Source organism: Orcinus orca, chromosome 15 (assembly GCF_937001465.1).
Source record: "Orcinus orca chromosome 15, mOrcOrc1.1, whole genome shotgun sequence".
NCBI classification, from domain to species: domain Eukaryota; kingdom Metazoa; phylum Chordata; class Mammalia; order Artiodactyla; family Delphinidae; genus Orcinus; species Orcinus orca.
In genome coordinates this window covers 41,317,779-41,341,237 of record NC_064573.1, presented here as the reverse complement: position 1 = coordinate 41,341,237, position 23,459 = coordinate 41,317,779, and the positions used below count along the sequence as shown (strand labels likewise).

The following is a 23,459-nucleotide window of genomic DNA, read 5'->3' as shown; positions in this document are numbered from 1 at the left end:
AAAATAAGGAAATACAAATATAGACTCATAATAGCAGGCATCAATCATCTTCTAAAGCTGTTTCCTTTGAAAAGAAAAAAAATATTTCATCGCATAAACTTTTATTAAATTTCACAAAACTGTTACATTTCCTTGTGATTCTCATTTCAATAAATTTTGACACTGTATATAGTTTCCAGTTGATGGACATAATGTACATGTGTTTATGAATTTGTATCTCAAAATGATAGGTACATCCATAAATTGAAATGGGCAAGATTGATTCAATATTTCCACATTATTTTGAATAAATTTTCTTAGCTTTTTATTTGATTCTGTTTTCTCCTAACTTACCCACCCTTTCATACATACTTAAAATTTGATAAGCTGCTGTCTTCTATCATTCTTATGTATCTCTTTGGTGGAGATTATTGTTCATATTTAGAAAAATACTATTTTGATTTTGAGTACATTTTTGTTTGAAAATTTGTTCAGTATTTACTATGAATATAATACATGTTTGGTGCTTTGGAATAATGGAAATATCTATTAGTAAGTGCCTATTGCATGTTTATTGAATCAATGATTAAATACACTCTAGTTGGATACAGAAGCTATATTCCTGAACAATGAAAATATGAGGTAGAAACAGGTAAGCTTAGCGGGGAGAGCACAAAGTAAACTGAGCTTTTATATGTAGAAGGGAAAAAAATCAGAGACAAATACAAGATCCTTGAATTGGGCCTAGAGGTATAGGCAGAATTTGAATAAAATAGATGGAGATGTATTTTATGTGAAAGATTCAAAGATACCAAATCAAAAGCTGATTTTGTGGGAGTCTGGATTATAGGAACAACAATGCAGATGAGTCTGGAAAGACAAATTAGAAGTCAATTTTGGAAGGTGCCTTGAGTGTGACACTGAGGAGTCTAAACAGTGTTCACGCTGTGTTTGCAGTGCAAAGACACTGAGGGCTTTTGAACAGAGCTATAATGTAATAAGATCACTGCTTTTTAAGAAAATTATCCTGGCGATACTGAAAAGGGAATGTTAGAGATGGGAAGCATGAAAGTGTTGTTAGAAAGCAATTTTAGTTATTCCAAAAGGCAGAATGAGGGCTTGAATTTGGAGAATAGCCTTGAACTCGAAGAGGAGTAGGACCGTGCAGTCACCTTCCTCATCACCACCATCATCAGTAGCACCATCATCCAGTGGTGGCAATTGTACATTTTGTCAAATAACACTTGAAGCAAGGTCTAGGGAGAAGCCCCTGATCATTCCTGGGTTTCAAGCTGGTGTGACTGAGGATTGAGTTCAGGTGTTTAGAAAAACTTTATTTTTTCGGCAGGGGGAGGTGGATTATTAGCTACGTGACTATTGCCTGCACTTCAACGTATGTGTGGTTTGTCTTGTTTACAGTTGTACCTCCAGATCCTGGAATAAGATTTGGCATATGTAAAGTACTCCAGTCTTTTTGGAAAGAAGAAATGACAAATTGTCCTTGGATTAGCCAAATATTTCAGGAACCCAGGAGGCAGTGTCAATAAGCCTAATATTGAATTCAACCTGTAGCAGTTTCTGTTACTCAGTTTTTTCCAGTCACTGTGAGAAATATAAATGAATAAGGCACAATACCTGTTCTCAAAGAACATGTAGTCCATTGGGAAATCATTTATTCAAGAAATACTTACTGAGCATGTATTATGTGCTGCATATACTGTGCTAAATACAGAGGCTTCAGGAATGAATCTTCCAGAGGAATAACAGACGGAGGAGAAAGACAACCTCATGCTGAAATACAGTTTCCTCTTTACTAGGAAAGAAGTCTGATAACTGGATAGATCTATACCAAATTTAGTATAAGACCAGGCAGAGTGACATAAATGTCAAATAGAAATATAAAGTCCTCAGAAGGCAGAAGGATGAAAAACTTTAATCTGAAAGTAGTATTGGAGAAGATTTTATGGTGGAACAGATACTTAACTTGAACCTTGAAGGACTAATAGGTGTTTTGTAAGTAGAGCCAAGGGAAAGTGAATTTTACAGAGGGAGAGCTTGTCGTTTACACAGACTTGCTGTGTGTGTGGTAGGATGCTGTGCTAAAGGGTAATATGGTCTAAACCTCGATGACCCTGGTTGCAGATTAAGCTCTTTTAACTTTTTCTGAAACCAGTGGGCACCATCAGAGATTTCTCAAATGAGAAACAGCATACATAAAATAATTTAAATAAATATTTTAGTGCCTAGACGTAGGGCAGGAGAAGAAGATCCAAAGGATAAATAACATATTGTCATTATTTTCTCTTAGGAGCCAGTAGCTCTGTAAAAAAATGTATTGGAGAGGCAGAAAGATAAGACCCAGGGAGACTGGGCAAGAGACAGTCACAGTAGTTGAAATAAGAGATAAGAGTCTGACCTTAGACATTGGCCTTGGAAAAGAAAAGAAAGGACTGAATTCCCGGCATATTTTCAACCCAGAAGAGTGGGAATAAATGACACTGCCTATGGGATGGTCTGGAAGAAGAAGGTCTGTAGAAGGTCTGGAAGGCAAATGGAGATTTTATTTAGGGTGACTTGGGAGGACAGGAAGGCTCTGTGGGCCTATTAGCATTTGACATCAAGAAGTTTAGAGCTCTTTCTCCGGGCCCTGCTAGAGTTGAGCTCAACCCTACCTCCCAGCAGAAAGGAACAGGCAACTTGATGAAACAACCTTCCAAAACCGGTCTATTTCACTTCAGTTTATAAAACCCCAAAAGTCGGTGAACATCACCATTTTCTAGGCCAGAATGAGTAGGAAAGGCATGGAAATGTGAATCTGATTACAAAGATTTATTTGAGCGAGGGGAAGGTACTGTAATTATGTGAAATACCTATGAATTTCACTTGTACAAAAGCTTGTTTTCACGTATTTTTACAAAATTTGAAATTCCCAGTTTTTTCGTTTCCCTCCTTTGACTACCCCAGGTTTCTGCCTGATTTCTCCCCTGAAGCAGTCCTACCGGCTGTCCTATTCTGGGCCAAATGAAGCCAAGGCTTATTTCATTATTACATCTTTAAAATAAGGGAAGCTAGGTTTCCCATTTACCTTGCCAGTGCCAACTATCATTAAGCCAACCTGTATTTTTTTTTTCTATATTTGTACTTTTCTTTCTTTCTCTAGAGGTCTGTTTATCTTAGATTACATTTTTTTACATACTTCTAGTTGTTTTATGACAGTGTCACAACTAGTTTTGTATTTAAGTTTGCTTTCCACACATTATACTGCAAGCAACAGAAAACCGAACTCAAACTGACTTAAATATAAAGGGGATTTATTGGCTCAGGTAATTATAAGATGGAGGTTAGAGTGGGCTTCTGGTTGCTGGTCCTGGAATTCAGTTATTATCAAGGACCCATTTAACTGTGTTTAATGAATTCATTTTTAAAAAATCTCTCCCTTGTTGGCACTCTTCTAAACCTGAATCCCTTTGTAGTAGGATGGCTACCTGAATCCAAAAATGGGTATTTGCCTATTGGTTCACATTCATGGAGAAAATACTTCTGTCCCAGTATTTCAAAGATAAACCTGAGTCACGAGAATGATACTACGTATCAGTAGATCACAGTGACTACTTCTTAAACAACGACCCTAGCTGAGGAAGTGGAATATGCGGATTGGTTTAAAGCAACCAGGCCTACTCCTGAATTTTAGGGTGCTCACCAACTCCTGAAGTAGAATGGTGCACTGTGGAGATGTCAGGAAAACTTTAGAAATCTGGTTTTTAGGAAGTTCTATTAGAGGCTATGCAGTGGAGGGTGGGGGAGAAGTCAACTCTCATGTCCACTGTAGTAGGGTAGGTGTTGAGTTTGGTTTTTAACACGTTGGGTTGAGATGCTTCTATAAACTATATGAAATGTCCAAAGATGGCTATATATATTGAGGTTTTGTGACTGGAGAAGATGGAATTAGTGATTAAAATTTACGTAGATTATACTGTCAGCTATGGGATTTGATGAGCCTGTGAGATATCATGGCCATCCCAAAGGAGTACATATATTTGTAAGAAAGTATTAGAAAGGGTATGGGAGGAGCCAGGGAATAGATAGAAAATAGCAAATCCATGAGAGATCATCAATGGGGAGGTTATGTACAGGCAAGTGTCTCAGATGGACATTAGGAAGTCACTGGGGAGTAAGTGGGACATCTTTTCTTTGTTCCTTTAGATCCACCCTCCACCTTCTTTTCTCTGCTTTGCTCCAGGAGGCTGTATATGGAGAGTAATCCACGTATGGACTACTGCATCAAGAGATAGGATGCCTCTGTCTTCCTTTCTTTTTTTTTTTTTTGAATTTTGAAATAATCATAAACTTTCACAAAATTTAAAGATATATTAGAGAAGAAGTTTCAAGCCTCATTATCCATCCCTCCCCCCACCCTCAGTATATTATGACTTTAAGCCTGCTTTTTCCTACAAACAAGGGCGTGCTCTTGCATAAGCACAGTGCAGCCAATCAAGATCAGGAAGCTAGCATTGATCATTCTTACTGTGTGATTCTTAGACTCTATTCCAGTTTAGCCACCTGTCCCAGTAATGTCACTTTTAGCAACAAGATTCAGTATGGAATCTGTCATTTTATTTAGTTGTCGTATCTTTTTAGTCTCCTTCATTCTAGAAGAGTTCTTTAATCATCTCTTGACTTTCATGATTTTGACACTTTTGAAGATTATAGGCTAATGTTAGTTTGTGTCATATTTCCTAGTGATCAGATTCAGATTGTGTACCGTTGGGAGGAATACGATAAATGATGCTATATTCTCCTTGCACCTATGAGGTAGCACACAATTTTGATTTCTCCCAGTCATTTGATTAAAATGTATCCGCCGAGTTTCTTCAGTGTAAAGTTACTTCTTCCCTCTTTGTAATTAAATAGTATTTTGTGAGGATATATCCTGTTCTTGAGACTCTCAGTTTATCCACTTACTCCTATCTGTATGGTTTCCTTGTTTCCTAGTTTTTCAATAGGTTATTATGCTCAGTTGTCCACATTTGGTCACTAGGAGCCTGTTCAAGCTGGCTCCTGTGTCTTCTGACGTGTCTCCATCACTCTTCGAGCATTTCATTACTTTAAAATACATGGAATTGTTTCAGTCTCATCTTGTACTTTCCCTGTCTCAGCCCTGGAATGAATCCTTTCTCCAAGGAGCCGTGGTTCCCTTTAGTGGAAGATGGTATTTAGAAGTCAGTATCTCACGAAACACTTGCTCTTTGCTATTGGGGTGTTGCTTCTCCCAGATCTATGACAGACCTAGGAAATATATGTATGTATACATAGGAATGCATACATCCATACATGTGTGTGCGTGTATGTGTGTGTGAACACCTCCTTCTGTGTCTTGGAGATAAGGGACATCTTATAGAAGAAAGAGTATGAGCCTATATATAAACATAGCACAATTTCTATCTGCATTTATTTCTATATGTTCCTCTATATCTTGTAAACCATGAATTCACACTAATACCTTCAACGCTAATCTAATACCCCATAGTTCATTCTGGTTTTCTCCCTTTCCAAAGCTGTTTGACGGTGACAGTGAGAAACTCAGTTTCTATTATCCTTAATATATCTAAGTAGTCGATTAATCCCCTTGTAGGTAACCAGTCTTCCATGTTGGCCAGCATACCTCCCCATGGGGATGGTCTCCTTGAGGCTCTGACTTTCCATGATGGCCCACGTACCCACCCACCCTGCTTGGGCACCTTCCCCCCACTTCCTTCTTGACCCCTGACACTGCTTATCAGGCCTGGCCTGTACAGGCGCCCCACCACCACCAAACCGTGCTCTGTCTCTGCAGCTCCTCCCCAGGCCTCCCCTCTACCTCACCCCGCTGGGCGCAGTGATCCCACTCTGAGCCATCGTGAGCCCCTCATGCAGGGACCTATGTTAATTTTAGCTTCAGGCCTGAATTCCTCAGGAGGGGGAGGAGAAGGCCTTCTGGATTCTAATAGGTTTCAGCTCTTGGGAAGCCCCAACAGGGGATCGGGTGGAGGAAGAAAAGTGAGGCTGAGCCCCTCACCTGCCCTGTGTGGTCAGCACGGGCCACATCCACTGACCAGCTTCTGTCAGAAGGCCCTTGCCACACAGCTCTCTCTGTCCAAATTCCAATCACCCCCTTCTCCCCTTACCGTTCATGTCAAATACTAGCCCCCATCATTAGCTCTGGTTTAATGCACTGTCCTCTGTGGTTTTGCTGCATCCTGCCCACACCTTTATAAATAGTCACTTTAATCTACTTTCTTTGAACGATGATGACTTGAATGAGCCACCTGTACCTGCCGGGCTCCTGAATGACAGACCTTTTGAGGAAGTAGAATGATGTGGATGTAAGCAGACTCTGGTGGTTTGGGGGAGGACTAGGGTATAGAGTTCATTCATTCAACCAGTGTTTATTTAACATGTATTATGTGCCGGATAAGCATTGATGATATAAACATTAGTAAGTTCCACTTCCTACCTTGAGGGAAGTAATGGTTAGAGAAGAGTGGGGCTGGGCGTGAGGTGAAGACCTGTAGGTCCAGAGCCATGCCATGGTGTTAGTATATGCATTGTGTTAAGGTGACACGGAGGAGGTGATTATGTTCTGTCTGTGGGAGTTGGAGAAGGTTTCAAGAGAAGGTATTACTGAACTAGGTCCAAAACAATGGAGGAAGTTTCCCAAGTTAAGAAGTGTGTCAGGCATTCCTAGTAGAGGAAACATATGTATCAATAATAATACTGATTACCTACAGTGCTAGGCCTCCTACAGAGATGAGCACTAATGCTTACAGTAACTCTCCAAAGAGTCTGCATTATTAACCCCACCTCATATGTGGAAACTGTGGATCAGGGAGAGAAAAGGACTTAACCTAACTTCTTCCAAGTAAAAACGCGGGAGCCAGAATTTGAACACAGGTTTGTCTAGTGCCAAGTTGATGCTCTTTCCCTACATGATGCTCCTGGCACCCGAGAGAGAGGCAGAGAAGTATATGATGTCTGTCCACGCATAATTTTAGATGACTGGGGTATAGGGTGAGAAACTTGAGGCTAGAAAGGTAGGCTGGAGCAAGCCTGTAAAAAAGGCCATGTAGAACATAGCAAGGTTTTACATTTGGAGCATGACATTATTAGATTTATATTATAGAAAAAGAGCTCTATTGGAAGAATGAAGCATGGAATAGAGGAGAGATTCCCCCATTCTCCACCTGGCTGTGGTGTAGCCACACTATCTTCCTTCCTGCCTCTGAAACCTCAGCTTCTGTTCTCTCTCAGCCTCTGTGCTTTCTCACAGCTCTGCCAGGAATGTTTTCTCAGCATCATTTGCCAAGGCCAGCTCGTTCTTCTCCACCAAGTCTCAATGTCAGCTCCTCATAAAGGCTCTTCTTTCCTCCCCTCCCATCTAAAGTAGCCTCTCTGGATGTTTTCTGTCTTAGTTCTCTGTTTATTTCCTTTCCTGCACTTGTCACAGTCTATGATTAACTTGGTTATGTATCTGTTCATTTGTCTTTCCTCATGAAAATAAACAGCCCCAGGACAGTGGCTCTGTTTCTCCCATTCACTGTGCCTGGCATATAGTAAGTGCTCAGTAAGTGTTTTCCTAGTCAATGAATATAGCCTGGGAAGCCACTTAGAAAGCTAGTTTAACATATCTGATAAACATAAGAACTTTTGCCGAAGCCAAAGAGTGAAAAGGAAAGGCCTCATTCATGAGACATTGTATTAGTTTGCTAGGGCTACCATAACAAAATACCACAGACTGGGTGACTTAGAAACAGCAATTTATTTTCTCACAGTTCTGGAGGCTGCAAATTCAAGATGCCAGCATATTTCGATTCTCCTGAGGCCTCTCTTCTCGGCTTTTAGACAGCCTCCTTCTCTGTGTGTCCTCACGTGACCTTTTTTCTGCATGCCTGCATCACTAGTGTCCCATTCTCTTCTTATAAAGACACCCCTCATATTGGGTTGGGGCCCAGCTATACGACCTCATTTAATCTTAATTACCTCTTTGAAGGCCATGTCTCCAAATATAGTCACATGGTTAGGGCTTCAACCTATGAACTTGTGCGGGGGGGGGGGGCAATTCTATCGAATACAGGCATTTTAGAAATAAAATCATCATGATTTGGTAATTGGATTTGAGGGGGAAGGAAGAATTGAATACCCCTTTCAGGCAGTAAGTATTTATTACTCATTTGAGAATAGCAAAAGATTGGTATGTTTTTAAAGCTAGGATGGGCTTAAACATGTTTTTGTCCTAAAAACTGAGGCAGTTGATAGAAGAAATTGACGATAGAAGAGAGAGGATTTGATTTATGGATGGAAGTCTTAGAAGAGATGGCAAGGAATGGACTCTCTTGGTAAAGAAGCTGGCTTAAGAAAAAAAGAAGTGTTGATTTCTGAGATCAGAGAGGAGAGAAGCAGGAAAGAAGGAGGGAAGAAATAACTAAGTGTGAAGAGTATGGTGCAGAGTGAGGGGTTTTCAGCTGGGTGGTGGTGTATTTGTCTTCTCAGAGGCTAGAGAATTAGGGCTTTCACAAGAGTTAAAGGCTTTGGAAAGCAGCCTGATGGACTGTACTGTGGCTTCATCCTGGGGAAGAAGTGGCTGCTGAACAGCATTGAGGCCCCATCTGAGTTCAGATGCCAGCAGACACACTTGGTCTGCTTCTGTGTTTTCCACCCCACAGTGCTAAGTATTGGTACACTTAGCTTGGTGCCAGGAGTTGGATTTTGCCAGGGTGTTGGAGATTTACAAAGGAGCTGAAAGGTTGTAGGGGACTTGTGAGATGCTTGTTGGGGTGGTTGATTATGGGGTCCAGGCTGGATAGGAAGAAAAGTTAGGTCAGAGGAGCTAGAGTGAGTGGAGGTCTCAGGGAAAGGAAAATGTGGATTAAAGGAAGAAAGCTACATTTTGAATGAAGAGTCTCAGAATAACACACCTTGAATATGATCAGTTTTGGGTAAACGCATGAGTCAAGTGTCATCTCCTTGGCCACAGCATTTTGGTTCAGAGACCAAATACAAAGAAACAAGAGGCCAGAGCAACATTGCTCAGTGCCAGTGAACAGGCAGAATTGTAGCTAGTTCTTCCTTCAGTCCCCACGTAGGAATACTGGCTTAATAAATTCAGGGCTGGGGTTTATTTCAGATGTTGCCTTTTCTGCTTAGCTCTCTGCAAGATGTGCTTGCAGAATTCTTAGAACCTTCTAGATTATACATGACAGATCCCTTCTTTCTTTAAGAATCTGTACTTTAGAAACGATGTCTACGTAGAACAATTTTGAGACCTTTTTAAAATATAGGGCAGCTGGTGGAATAAATGTCAACTCAGGTGGATGGAGTGTTATTTAGGTTTTTGTTACACTTTCAGGTTGGACGTCACTGATGAATAGGTTGTTGTCATTTCTGTCGTCTGTGTCATTTTTAAGTGATGTTCATCTCTTTCTCCATTCGGTGGCCTCGGCCTCTCGGGGCTGTGTCTCCAAATACTTATAGGACCATCCCCCAGCTGCTTCTAAATAAATTATGCCTATTATTTTTTCGTCCAAGTGGTAATTGCAGCATTTCAATCCATTCTTACTAATCTCCTGATTTGGTCCTGCATTCATATCTGTGTGTCTGTGCTCTGTTAAATGACAGGCCACTGAAGGATATGTACTATGAAGGATATGTACTATGTAGTCTCTTTAAAACCCTATCTAGCTTTGTGCTCTTCAGGTTTTTGAACTCACTGGTAATAATGCACATCACTTTAACTGTGGAGAATGTCATTAAACTAAAATGGAACATTTACACAGTCCCTTTTGCAGAGAATTTCAGACCAGGAAAATGAATGTATGTGTCAGACATTTTACAGCACATGAGAATGTGATTTATTGATTTCTGATGGCTCTGTTGGCATCAGTGTATATATTTAAAGAGTCACGCAGCCTTTATAAATACAAATGGGAAAGGGCTTTCCATCTTTTTCTTCCATGGAAATAGCTCATACATTTGCAATAACTCAGGCTCCTCTTAGAGATTGCTCTATGTACTGTATATGTTGATTTTAAAATTATACCGTTATTTTATTCTACAAATAGCATATACAATGAAATGTCAGTTTACCAAACAGATTATAGAAATTCAAAACTATTAAAGACGTGAAAAAATACTCGTATCTTAAGCCTCTAGGTAAAAGTAAGCACGTACCTGAGATGTAATTATTTTAATGGAACTGACATTTTGGCTTTTTCCCTGCTTCTGAAAGCATATCTTAAAGTACTTAGGAAATCCAATATTCCTTCCAGCCTAAGTCGCTTACTGGTGATAGTAAATCATACATGACCAAAGATGTCCTTGCAGACCACGCCTTGGTATTTCCATTCTCGCCATTTGAGCTCTATGCTCATGCAGGGAAGTGATTTCATCTGGATATTATTCATTTCTTAGCTAACTGGATAGTTAACATCAACTTCTGTTTATCAGGATCTGCTTCAGTGTATATCAAATAATGTTTAGACTGGATTGAATTACAGATGTGCAAGTAATTGCACATAATAGGCAATCCAACAAATGGAGCCTATTCTGTCCCGTGCATAAGGTAGTTAATTGAAGAGCACAAACTTATTTAACCCAGACAACATCCCATTCTGTGCATTAAACCACTTTTTTTCTCCTTTATATTGAATACTAAGTGGCCACCCCATGGCCTGTGGGAGTGTCTTTGGCCCTGTGTGATCACCAGCCATTGGCTTTTCAGATTAATAAATATTTACTATTGTCATCTAATATTTGCATAATCACCTTTTGTTATATAAATTATTTAGTAATATATGTATGTTTAATTCTTAACTACTAGTTTATACAGGAATGGAGAATAAGGAACTTTAACCTTGCTTTATCGTACAAATGACTAGAATTTGAGAAAGGGAGTCATGCACGTGGCAGATTATATATCAGTGCCTCTCCTTTTCATAAGGGGCATTGTAATGCCAAGGTCACCGTGGACCATTAGGGACAGGTGTCATACAATGACTTACCCTTAAACTAGGCTCGAGAGTAGAAAGAAGAGAACAGATTTCACTTATTAAATCACCTTTAGAACTCATAGTAGTTATCAAACCCTATTCAAAAAATAAAGTTGCCTGAGAAAATATTTTGATTCCATTTGTAAAATTTATTAAAGACCAGTGTAAAGGAATAAAGAATCAATTATAGGCAGGAAGTAAACAGTCTAATAACGTTTGAACCTCTGGATTAAGGTGGCAGTATAAGTGCGTATTGAATTTGCTTCTCTGCTTCTAGATTCCCGTTAAAATGACACTGGCTTTTTCCCATCAATATATTTCTTTATCAGTCCTGGAACCTGGGGGAAGAATGCCATCCAGATTCCAGAAACTGGGAGGAGTTTCTGCTGGAGGCGATGAAGGTGAGACTAGACGGAGGTGAGAGGTGTCCAAAGTGCAAGTGACCGCCTATAGAGAGCTGCCTGTGGGATTTCACTGAAAGGGACTGTAGAAACTACCTTAGGCAAAACCAGCTGAGTTGTCAGGGCCGGAGGCAAGAGTGGAGCCTTCGGGAGAAACAAATCTCTATCTGGCTCCTGCTCTCTGGAAATGTTCCCTAGGATTTAGTCTCTCAACTGCGGACGTTTACAACACTGCAGAAAATGTTTCCAGTCTATGCTTGCCTAAGGGGTTGGCTGGTTTTCTATGTCCAAAGGCTGGCTGTTTTGCCAGCTAAAGGGAGGCCTAGCCTCACTGATATATCCTTAAACATGTGGTTAATACGTTTTTTTTTAATTACAGAATGAATCGCTACTCCCCACAAGTGCAAACCTTTACTTGGGGAAGCATCAGTGGGGTAAACATGCACTTTTTCCTTATCTGAGCCTGAAAGACTTGTACAGGGCCCAAAAGAGTTTCTGAAGAGACCATCTCAATATCCAGTAATGATCCAGCACCTACTGACCTCCCTGTCTTACGATGAAAAGACAGATCAATAATGCGACATAGGAAAGATGTGGCAGTTCAAAAAATAGACCCAGTGTGACAGTTCAGAGAACAAGACCCTCTGTGTGTTACTGAAACAGAATAAAAATGATTTCGACAATATCTATTAGTAAGCTGAAGACCACTGAGGAAAAAGTAGTTGTATTTAAAATAGTAATTGAAGTTTTACAGTGGGCTATGCAACGTGCTAGACATTGGGGATACTATGTTACATGAGATTGTCCTGCGTCTGCTTTCACGGAGCTTATAGTCTAGCAGGAGAAACAACATTGAAGGAGGAGTGTACAGGAAGCCCCTGGGAGTATAATTTTCAAGAAGAGAGAGGAAGCTTGTGAGCAGGCATGGAAGTGAGCTTGATGTAGTTAAGGTATAGGCAGACTTCGAAGGTATTTTGGATTCGGTTCCAGACCACCGCTATAAAGTAAGTGTTGCAGTAAAGCAAGTCACGCGAACTTGTTAGTTTCCCAGTGCATATAAAAGTATGTTTATACTTAGTATCTTAAGTGCACAGCAGCATTATATCCAAAATAGCAATGTACATATCTTAAATAAAAAATACTTTATTGCTAAAAAGTGCTAACCCTCATCTGAGCCTTCAGAGGGAGCGGTCAGAACCCACACATTTATTAAGTTGACCTTCTTTTATGGGTGTGGTTTGTGGTGCCCTGAAACAATTATAATAGTGCCATCAAAGATCACTGGTCACAGATCACCATAACAGATACAATAATAACGGAAGAGTTTGGAATATTGTGACAGTTCCCAAAATAGGACACAGAGACACAAAGTGAGCAAATGCTGTCAGAACAATGGCGCTGATAGACTTGCGTGATGCATAATTGCCACAAACTTTCAATTTGTAAGAAAAACGCAATATCTGCGAAGTGGAGTAACACAGCAAAATGAGATATGCCTGTAATCGTAAGTAGCTCGATACTTAGGAACCTTAAGCTGTCTTAGGCAGAGCCAGAAGAATTCAGTCCATGGCAGATTCTTCCCCATCACTGAGGCCTGTGTTTTTCCAGTCTGCCTGGTGAGAACAGACTTTGTGAGTAGTTCTTGCCCAGCCCCCGATTGTTTCCTCCGAGGAGAAGTCCAGAACTTTCTCTCTGAGGTGCTCTGGTTCTCTTCTTTGGTCCTGTGATTCTCTTCCCGTGAACTATAACTGCCTTGGTTTCCTCTGTTACTCAGCTTCAGTGTCTTGTTAGGCCAATAGATGCATGGGTTGGTGCCATTTACTGGGGTAGGTAAAACTGGAAGAAAAGCGTGTTTTTAGTTTTGGCCATGTTGCATCCGAGGTGCCTTTGAGAAGTCTGTATGGAAATTTTGAATAAGAAGTTGGCTCCGTAGGTCTGAAGGTTAGAGTTCTAAGCATGAGTTTAAAAAAAAAAAAAGGGAACCACCAACATATAGATGTTAATTAAGACCATGGATATAAATGACATGTACTATAGAATAGAATGAGAAGAGGGCCCAAGACTTAGCCTTGAGATTTCCATATCTTAATGGCAGAATAAAAGGGATTAAGCTTGCAAATAAAACTGAAAAGTAATAGCCAATGAAGTGAGGTAGAGGAAAACCAAGTGTTTGTATCACTGAAATCAAGGGAGTAAATATTTAAGGAGTGAGTGGTTTGTATTATTAAGGCTTAAGTATTGAATAGATGACGATGGAGAGGTCACCATCAGATTTCACATGTGTAGTTCACTGGTGGTCTTGACAAGAGCAATTTTGGAGGCATGGTAGGGAGGAAAAACCAGTTAGAAGTGGCTTCAAAAGACAGTGGAAGGAGACATTTGGAGAGGCTGCTTCATTTCTGCCCCTGCATGTAAATCTTAGAATTTTTTGGATCTTAGAATTCCTTGTTGAGAAAGTTCTTAGATCTAAGAATTTCTTGTTGAGTACCTTGAGGCCATTGTTCTCTTTGAAAAATTTCTATTGTAAATGGGGTCTTTCCTTCTGTAATAGAATTGTTGTGTATGTGAAAGCTATTTTTTTTTCTCAGCCATCTTACTCAATTTTTGATAATTTTTCATTGTTTTTCATTTTATGCCCTTGAGTTTTCCAGGTAATCATATCACTTACAAATGATGATCATTTTAATTCCTTGTTTCTCATTAGTGTACTTTTTAGAACCATTTCACTTATTTGATAGTGAGGAAAGCCAGATTGGAATAGGATCGGGGTTGAGGTAAAGAAGAAAGGAAGGAAAAAATAGAGACAGGCATATCTTGTAAGAAATTTGTTATGAAGTGTAAATGGTCATAAGGGTAACTGGAACAGCATGATTGAAGAAGAGAGGTGGGGTTTTGTTTGATTTATTTTTTTATGTGGGGGAGGATTTAGTATGTTTCTTGTCAAAGGAATAGAGGACCCATTGAGAGGGAGCAGTTAACTAGTCAAAGTAAAAATGGAAATTGGTTGCCTATTATAATGATCTCTTCAAAGGCAGGGGTGGAGAAGGCAGTGATCAGAGCACTCGTGGAGAGGTGTTCCTTAGAAAGGAAGCAGAGCACCATTTCCAGGAAAACTGGAAGGAAGGAAGAAAGCGGGTGAAGAAGATGGGTGTGACACTTGGTAATAGAAAGTCTAGGGGTTTCCCATCTGATCACCACAGGTTCTTCTTCCCCCTAGAAAAGGTAGAAGTCAAAATCATGGACTGGTAGTGATGGGTATGTTGAGATAGGGAGGAAGGTAAAGAGCTTGAGGTGAATGGAGTTTGAAATAGTCACTGAAGAGTGAGAAATTGAGTTCACTGAAAGCAGCAGAATAAGCTAGCTTGAGAGTGAGTGATATGTGGCCTGGAGTTGAAGACTTCATTATCAAACCTGTCTGCTTTAAAGGGTGGATTTTTCCAAAAGTACTGGCTGTAGAATGGCAAGGTCCACCACGGACTGGGCTTTTGTCATATAGGCGTATCCAGACGATGAGAAGGGCAAGGATCATAGGAACATGATGAGCCAGGAAATCTAAACTTGACAAGGAAGGGAATGATGAAAAGAGAGGAACAATGGACTGGGTGAAAGTAAAGTGATGAGTGGACAGCAGGTCATAATGAGTCCAAGAATGGTCATAGTAGGAATAGGAGAACAAGCAAACTGGAAGGAGGGAGCTGGGTCAGAATAATATATGGTTAAATGCTATTGTGATAGAGAAGCTTTGGGGATTTTTCTGCTTTTCCTCAAATGTCTATCGTCTCTTTTTAAATTACCCGTAGCTCTATAGAAAATTTGATTTTTCACATATGATGTGGAGGTTCGTGTCTAGCTTCAGAATATATTCTCTGTGTCAATACCTAAACTGTTCTAATCTTTTTTTTTATATTTAAAAATTTTTTCCTTTAGATTTTTAGAAGTGTGAGTCCTGCAATTTTTTTTTTTTTTCATTTTCAAGGTGGTTTTGTCTGTTCTGGGACCCTGAATTTCCAAATGAATTTAGGATCAGCCTGTCAATTTCTGTAAAGGAGCCAGTTGTAATTTTGACAGGAATCGTCTTAAATCTGTAGATCACTTTTGAGAATATTGCCGTCTTAACAATATTAAGTCCTCTGATCCATAACTTGGGATGTCTTTCCATTTATTTATATCTTCTTTGATTTCTTTCAACTATTTTTTTTTTTTAGTTTTCAGAGTATGTTTTTCATTTCTTCTGTTAAATTTATCCCTTCCTATTTTATTATTTTTAATGTTATTGTAAATGAATTGTTTTCTTTCGTTTTATTTTTGGATTGATGTTAATGGTATTGCAATTCCCTTGTACACAGTAAGTCGTTTTTCTCTTGTTTATCTCAAACTTTTCTCTTTGGCTTGCAACATTTTTACTATGATGTGTCTGGGTGTGGATCTCTTCATATTTATCCTACTTAAAGTATGTTGAGCTTCTTCAATTTTTTAGGTCATTTTTCATTAAGTTTGGGACGTTTTGGCCATTATTCCTTTGACTATTTTTCTGCTTCCTTCTCTCTTTCCTCTCTTTATGTTACTCCTGTTACATATTCATTGATACACTTAATTGTTTCCCATGTTTCTCTGAGGCTCTGTTCATTTTTTTCATCCTTTTTCCTCTGTTGTCTTCAGAATGCATAATTACTATTGCCATATCTTCAAGTTTGCTGATTCTTTCTTCTGCCAATTCAAATTTACTGTTGAGCCCCTCTAGTGAAATTTTCATTTTAGTTATTTTACTTTTCAATCCAGAATTTTCAGTCGGTTCTTTTCATAGTCATTATCTCTTTATTGATATTCTCTATTTGATGAAACATTGTCATCATACCTTTCTCAACTTATTTAAGAATGGTTTTGTTTAATTATTTAAAGGTAGTTATAACGACTGCTTTGAAGCCTTTTTGTGTTAAATCTAACATCAGGGCCTCTTACACGCAGTTTTCTTGCCTGATTGTTTTCCAGCCTATGGGTCATTCTTTCCTATTTCTTTATGCTCCTCTCCCTTCCTCCCCACCACTGCCCCACCCCTCCCCATACATTTTAGGTTATCTGCACCTGTATACTGATTCCACCCCAAACCCTTCTCCAGGGATTGTTTTTGTTGTTGTTTTCCTGTTAATTTGATTAGAGACTTGGCTGGATTATTTTAGTGAAATTGAATTTTCCTGCACTATGAAGCCTCTGATGATTCTTCTCCAAGACCATAGCCTTGGCCATGATCACAGTCATGCTGGAGTTCTTTATTCCTTTCCCTGATCTCTCTGTTAAACCATTATAAATGCCTATGCCGAATCTAGTAAGTATTTAAAGTATTTTTTTCCTTAAAGAAGGAGAATATTTCTTTTGATTGTAATTTTATCATTATTTATCATAATCTTGAGGAATTTGTTTATATTTGCTTTGGGGGATGGGATAATCAATTTACATTAGGTTTTCAGTGGTCACAATAGAATTACATTTTGCCATTCACAAACATTGTTAGCCTCTTTCTAAGTATTCTGTTTCCTTGGTAAGCAAGGGGGAATAAAATTAATGGGTAGATATAATGACTGTGCTAAAGAATTTTATAATCTCATTTGGTATCACACTCAGCCCTTAGGCTCCATTAATTGCTGCCTAATTGCTTTATTGTTTTTAACAATGCCTTGGGGCATAAATTTGTCCACAGTCGGATCCAATTAAATTAGACTACTTTGCAGGGATGGTTTTGAGGCTAGTTTTTGAGATTTGTTTGAACTCTAGGAGGTCACCTCTTACCTGTATCTTTCCCAGGTTCTCTCTGATAAATTAGTTGACCTGTGGTCTAGCTTGTTGCTCTTAGAGAGCTACCAGTCTCCCTTAATTGCTCACCAGCAAAATCTCCATTTGTTTCAAGAGCATCCTTCAGCTTAAGCTTCCCTGCACTCTGTTTTAAGTAAAATCAGCTTTTGGGGGGAAACCTTAGAAGGTCTCTGTTCTTATCAACTCCCTCTTGGCCTGGGAAAAATCTAGAGCCACTGTTCCAGAGCCAGGGACAGGAGTGACACTCCTGCTTTAGTAGCAGAGATTGGTGGGAATGGTAGCCTGTGGTCTTCACATCTTGCCTCTGCTGGAATGGAAGCTCCACCCTACAGGTGGCTTAGGTGAGGACATTCATGGTCCCAGTATTCCTGGCCTGCTTCCCCTGTTGTAAAGCTACCATCGTAGAATGATCACTGGTAGAGGAAAGGTGCTGCTGAGCTCTTGGCTACACTTGCCAGGAATTTAACCTCTGCATGTCAGGGAAAGAAGGGGATGAGGAAAGCTGTTGACCTGCCCTTCCCATTGAGTTACTGCATTCCTTTACTTGGATCTGAGGAAAAGGGAGCCCCTTTTCCCTCAGAAGAGGGGGCTCTCTCTGGGGAGGAGCTTCCATCACAGAAACCTGTTGGATGGAGGCATTGCTTTGGGGCTTAATTGACACACTCTTGCTGTGGTTACCAAGATTTAGTAGATTTTTTGGATAATACTTTCTTCACATGCTCTGTTCCCTTAGGAAAGATTCCAGAAACATTAAATGGTTGTTGCTTTTTTAATTTTGTTTTTTATAACATCTTTATTGCAGTATAATTGCTTTACAATGGTGTGTTAGTTTCTGCCGTATAACAAAGTGAATCAACTATAAGTACACATATATTCCCATATCTCCTCCCTTTTGCATCTCCCTCCACCCTCCCTATCCCACCCCTCTAGGTGGACACAAAGCACCAAGCTGATCTCCTTGTGCTATGCGGCTGCTTCCCACTAGCTATCTGTTTTACATTTGGTTGTGTATATATGTCCATGGAACTCTCTCACTTCGTCTCAGCTTACCCTTCTCCCTCCCTATGTTCCCGAGTCCATTCTCTATGTCAGCGTCTTTATTTCTGTCCTGCCCCTAGGGTCCTCAGAACCTTTTTTTTAGATTCCATATATATGTGTTAGCATACAATATTTGTTTTTCTCTTTCTGACTTACTTCACTCTGTATGACAGACTCTAGGTCCATCCACCTTACTACAAATAACTCAATTTCGTTTCTTTTTATGGCTGAGTAATATTCCATTGTATATATGTGCCATATCTTCTTTATCCATTCATCTGTCGATGGACAATTAGGTTGTTTCCATGTCCTGGCTATTGTAAATAGAGCTGCAGTGAACATTGTGGTACATGACTCTTTTCGAATTATGGTTTTCTCAGGGTATATGCCCAGTAGTGGGATTGCTGGGACGTATGGTAGTTCTATTTTTAGTTTTTGAAGGAACCCCCATACTGTTCTCCAAAGTGGCTGTACAGTTTACGTTCCCACCAACAGTGCAAGAGGGTTCCCTTTTCTCCACACCCTCTCCAGCATTTATCGTTTGTAGATTTTTTAATGATGGTCATGCTGACCAGTGTGAGGTGAGACCTCATAGTAGTTTTGATTTGCATTTCTCTAATGATTAGTGATGTTGAACATCCTTTCATGTGTTTGTTGGTAATCTGTATGTCTTCTTTGGAGAAATGTCTGTTTAGGTCTTCTGCCCATTTTTGGATTGGGTTGTTTGTATTTTTGATATTGAGCCGCATGAGCTGCTTGTATATTTTGGAGATTAATCCTTTATCAGTTGCTTCATTTGCAAATATTTTCTCCCATTCTGAGGGTTGTCTTTTCGTCTTGTTTATGGTTTCCTTTGCTGTGAAAAAGCTTTTAAGATTCATTACATCCCATTTGTTCATTTTTGTTTTTATTTCCCTTTCTCTAGGATGTGGGTCAAAAAGGATCTTGCTGTGATTTATGTCATAGAGTGCTCTGCCTATGTTTTCCTCTAAGAGTTTTATAGTGTCTGGCCTTACATTTAGGTCTTTAATCCATTTTGAGTTTATTTTTGTGTATGGTGTTAGGGAGTGTTCTAATTTCATTCTTTTACATGTAGCTGTCCGCTTTTCCCAGTGCCACTTATTGAAGAGGCTGTCTTTTCTCCATTGTATATTCTTCCCTCCCTTATCAAAGATAAGGTGACCATATGTGCATGGGATTATTCTGGGCTTTCTATCCTGTTCTGATCTGTATTTCTGTTTTTGTGCCAGTACCTCACTGTCTTGATTACTGTAGCTTTGTAGTATAGTCTGAAGTCAGGGAGCCTGATTCCTGCAGCTCCATTTTTCCTTCTCAAGATTGCTTTCGCTATTCGGTGTTTCCATACAAATTGTGAAATTTTTTGTTCTAGTTCTGTGAAAAATGCCATTGGTAGTGTGATAGGGATTGCATTGCATGTGCAGTCATTTTCACAATGTTGATTCTTCCAATCCAAGAACATGGTGTATCTCTCCATCTGTTTGTATCATCTTTAATTTCTTTCGTTAGAGTCTTATAGTTTTCTGCATACAGGTCTTTTTTCTCGTTCGGTAGGTTTATCCCTAGGTATTTTATTATTTTTGTTGCAGTGGTAAATGGGAGTGTTTCCTTAATTTCTCTTTCAGATTTTTCATCATTAGTGTATAGGAATGCAAGAGATTTCTGTGTATTAATTTGTATCCTGCTACTTTGCCAAATTCACTGATTAGCTCAAGTAGTTTTCTGGTAGCATCTTTAGGATTCTCTGTGTATAGTATCCTGTCATCTGCAAACAGTGACAGTTTTACTTCTTCTTTTTTGATTTGGATTCCTTTTATTTCTTTTTCTTCTCTGGTTGCTGTGGCTAAAACTTCCAAACCTATGTTGAATAATAGAAGTGAGAGTGGGCAACCTTGTCTTGTTCCTGATCTTAGAGGAAATGGTTTCAGTTTTTCACCATTGAGAATGATGTTGGCTGTGAGTTTGTCATATATGGCCTTTATTATGTTGAGGTAGGTTCCCTCTATGCCCACTTTCTGGAGAGTTTTTATCATAACTGGGTGTTGAATTTTATCAAAAGCTTTTTCTACATCTATTGAGATGATCCTATGGTTAATCTCCTTCAGTTTGTTAATATGGTGTATCACATTGATTGACTTGCATATACTGAAGAATCCTTGCATTCCTGGGATAAACCCCATTGAACATGGTGTATTATCCTTTCAGTGTGCTGTTGGATTCTGTTTGCTAGTATTTTGTTGAGGATATTTGCCTCTGTGTTCATCAGTGATATTGGCCCGTAGTTTTTTTTTGCGTGTGTGACATTTTGCCTGCTCTTGGTATCAGGGTGACGGTGTCCTCATAGAATGAGTTTGGGAGTGTTCCTCCCTCTGCTATATTTTGGAAGAGTTTCAGAAGGATAAGTGTTAACTCTTCTGTAAATGTTTGAGAAAATTCACCTATGAAGCCAGCTGGTGCTGGACTTTTGTTTGTTGGAATGTTTTAAAGCACAGTCTCAATTTCAGTGCTTGTGATTGTTCTGTTTATATTTTCTATTTCTTCCTGATTCAGTCTTGGAAGGTTGTTCTTTTCTAAGAATTTGTCCATTTCTTCCAGGTTGTCCATTTTATTGGCATGTAGTTGCTTGTAGTAATCTCTCATGATCCTTTGTATTTCTGCAGTGTCACCTGTTACTTCTCCTTTTTCATTTCTAAATCTATTGATTTGAGTCTTCTCCCTTTTTTGCTTGATGAGTCTGGCTAATGGTTTATCAATTTTCTTTATCTTTCCATAGAACCAGCTTGTAGTTTTATTGATCTTTGCTATTGTTTCCTTCATTTCTTTTTCATTTATTTCTGATCTGATCTTTATGATTTATTTCTTTCTGCTAACTTTGGCATTTCTTTGTTCTTCTTCCTCTAATTGCTTTAGGTGTAGGGTGAGGTTGTTTATTTGAGTTGTTTCTTGTTTCTTGAGGTAGGCTTGTATTGCTATAAATTTCCCTCTTAGAACTGCTTTCGCTGCATCCCATAGGTTTTGGGTCGTTGTGTTTTCATTGTCATTTGTTTCTAGATATTTTTTGATTCCTCTTTGATTTCTTCAGTGATCTCTTGGTTATTAACTAGTGTATTGTTTAGCCTCCATGTGTTTATATTTTTTACAGATTTCTTCCTGTAATTGATGTCTGGTCTCATAGCGCTGTGGTTGGAAAACATACTTGATATGATCTCAATTTTCTTAAATTTACCAAGTCTTGATTTGTGACCCAAGATATGATCTCTCCTGGTGAATGTTCCATGAGCACTTGAGAAGAAAGTGTATTCTGTTGTTTTTGGATGGAATGTCCTATAAATATCAATGAAGTCCATCTTGTTTAATGTATCATTTAAAGCTTGTGTTTCCTTATTTATTTTCATTTTGGATGATCTGTCCATTGGTGAAAGTGGGGTCTTAAAGTCCTCTACTATGATTGTGTTACTGTCGATTTCCCCTTTTATGGCTGTTAGCATTTGCCTTATGTATTGAGGTGCTTCTATGTTGGGTGCATAAATATTTACAGTTGTTATATCTTCTTGGATTGATCCCTTGATCATTATGTAGTGTCCTTCTTTGTCTCTTCTAATAGTCTTTATTTTAAAATCTATTTTGTCTCATATAAGAATTGGTACTCCAGCTTTCTTGTGATTTCCATTTGCATGGAGTATCTTTTTCCCTCCCCTCACTTTCAGTGTATATGTGTCGCTAGGTCTGAAGTGGGTCTCTTGTAGACAGCGTATGTATGGGTCTTGTTTTTGTTTCCATTCATCCAGTCTGTGTCTTTTGGTTAGAGCATTTAATCCATTTACATTTAAGGTAGTTATCGATATATATGTTCCTATTACCATTTTCTTCATTGTTTTGGTTTTGTTATTGTAGGTCTTTTCCTTCTCTTCTGTTTTCTGCCTAGAGAAGTTCCTTTAGCATTTGTTGTAAAGCTGGTTTGGTGGTGCTGAATTCCCTTAGCTTTTGTTTGTCTGTAAAGTTTTTAATTTCTCCGTTGAATCTGAATGAGATCTGTGTTGGGTAGAGGAATCTTTGTTGTAGGTTTTTCCGTTTCATCACTTTAAATATGTCCTGCCACTCCCTTCTGGCTTGCAGAGTGTCTACTGAAAGATCAGCTGTTAACCTTATGTGGATTCCCTTGTATGTTAATTGTTGCTCTTCCCTTGCTGCTTTTAATATTTTTTCTTTGTATTTAATTTTTCATAGTTTGATTAATATGTGTCTTGGCATGTTTCTCTTTGGATTTATTCTGTATGGGACTCTGCACTTCCTGGAGTTGATTGATTATTTCCTTTCCCATATTAGGGAAGTTTTCAACTATAATCTTTTCAAATATTTTCTCAGTCCCTTTTGTTTTTCTCTTCTTCTTCTGGGACCCTTATAATTCCAATGTTGTTGCGTTTAGTATTGTTCCAGAGGGCTCTGAGAGTGTCCTCAATACTTTTCTTTTTTTTTTCTTTATTCCGCTCTGCCGTAGTTATTTCCACTATTTTATCTTTCAGGTCACTTATCCATTCTTCTGCCTCAGTTATTCTGCTGTTGATTCCTTCTAGAGAATTTTTAATTTCATTTATTGTGCTGTTCATCATCGTTTGTTTGCTCTTTAGTTTTTCTAAGTCCTTGTTAAACGTTTCTTGTATTTTATCCATTCTATTTCCAAGATTTTGGATCATCTTTACTGTCATTACTCTGAATTCTTTTTCAGGTAGACTGCCTATTTCCTCTTCCTTTGATTGGTCTGGTGGGTTTTTACCTTGATCCTTCATCTGCTGTGTGTTTCTGTCTTCTCATTTTCATTATTTTACTGTGTTTGGGTTCTCCTTTTCACAGGCTGTAGGTTCATAGTTGCCATTGTTTTTGGTGTGTGCTCCCAGTGTGTAAGGTTGGGTCATTGGGTTATTTAGGCTTCCTGTTGGAGGGGACTGGTACCTGTGTCCTGGTGGATGAGGCTGGATCTTGTCTTTCTGGTGGGCAGGACCACTTCTGCTGGTGTGTTTTGGGGTGTCTGTGTACTTATTATGATTTTAGGCAGCCTCTCTGTTAATGGGTGGGTTTGTGTTCCTATCTTGCTAGTTGTTTGGCATGGGGTGTCCAGCACTGTAGCTTGTAGGTCATTGAGTGGAACTGGGTCTTAGTGTTGAGATGGAGATCTCTGGGAGAGCTTTCTCCATTT

At 39.1% G+C, this 23,459-nt stretch overlaps 1 protein-coding gene across 1 annotated transcript in view; it reads left to right on the top strand.

Annotated features, from left to right (window-relative positions):
• ASXL3 (ASXL transcriptional regulator 3) overlaps window positions 1–23,459 on the top strand; it is a 178,511-nt gene that overhangs the window by 104,313 nt on the left and 50,739 nt on the right. The window lies entirely within an intron of this gene.